The 1,090-nt window shown below is 38.7% G+C and overlaps 1 non-coding gene across 1 annotated transcript; it reads right to left on the bottom strand.

Moving 5' to 3' along the window:
* Positions 1–526: 526 nt before the first annotated feature.
* Positions 527–633, bottom strand: LOC129296715 (small nucleolar RNA R71). The gene has a single exon (XR_008589884.1). It is a non-coding gene; the product is annotated as a small nucleolar RNA R71 (small nucleolar RNA).
* Between the last annotated feature and the right edge of the window lie 457 nt (positions 634–1,090).

Here is a 1,090-nt window from a genome sequence, read left to right as displayed (position 1 = left end):
AAGATCACAACCTATTCTTGATTCTCATTTGGTTTGTAATTCAACAATGGAAGGTATCTTAGGACATGAGCATGTGCATAATGAGGGCCATGGGAATGGGAATGAGAATTTGCATGATGATGGCCATGTTAATAATGAATTTGAAGGCTTGCATAACCCTAGAGAGGAGAGGAGCATTAGGCAATTAACTCAACCTAATTGGCATGATAATCCTTATGGCTTATATGTTCCTCCTACTAATGTTCAATTTGAAATTAAATCCTCCTTGATTAATGCATTGCCTAAATTTCATGGGTTACCAGGAGAGGATTGTCATAGGTTTTTGCATACTTTCCTATTGGTTTGTGATACTATGAAGCCTATGCATGTAAATGTTGATGATGTTCAAGCTAAGGCTTTTGTATTTTCTCTTGAAGGTTTAGCAAAGGAGTGGTATTTCAACTACCCTTCTTATGTGAAAGTGAGCACATGGGCCGAGCTAAGAAGACTCTTCTTAGATAAATTCTTTCCAAATTCCAAGGTCACCAATTTGAGAAAGCAAATCTATGGGGTCCAACAAGGAGAGGATGAGAGTCTCTATGAGTATTGGACTAGATTCCAAGGCCTTTTGGCTAAATGCCCACACCATCAAATTTCTAGTGAGAATTTAGTCCAATATTTCTATGAGGGCTTGATTCCAAGAGACAAAGTTAACATTGATGCCGCTAGTGGTGGATGCTTGATTGACCTCACTTCCTTAAAGGCTTGGGAACTAATTGACAAGATGGCTTCAAGTGGTGCTCAATACTCTACAAGGGAAAAGAGAAATGTGAATATGGTAGGTTCCTCAATTCTTAATGATTCATATGTGGACTTGCTAGCTGCCAAGATTGGGAGAATGTTGGCTCCACAAATATCTCAAGTGAGCAATGTAAGTACTTCTCAAGCACTTGTCCCTTATTCTTGTACTTTTTGTGACTCACCTATGCATGTAGAAAGCAATTGTCCTATTAAGTTTGAACAAGTAAATGCTATCTACAATGGAAAACAATCCTATGGTGGGAGGCAAGGGCAAGGAGCTTATTCTAATACTTACAACCCTTCATGGAGA

This window comes from Prosopis cineraria, unplaced genomic scaffold (genome assembly GCF_029017545.1).
Source record: "Prosopis cineraria cultivar Desert tree isolate PC_DT_omini unplaced genomic scaffold, ASM2901754v1 PC1, whole genome shotgun sequence".
Lineage (NCBI taxonomy): Eukaryota > Viridiplantae > Streptophyta > Magnoliopsida > Fabales > Fabaceae > Prosopis > Prosopis cineraria.
Note: the sequence above shows the minus strand (reverse complement) of the source record. Positions and strands in the feature narration are given on the sequence as shown.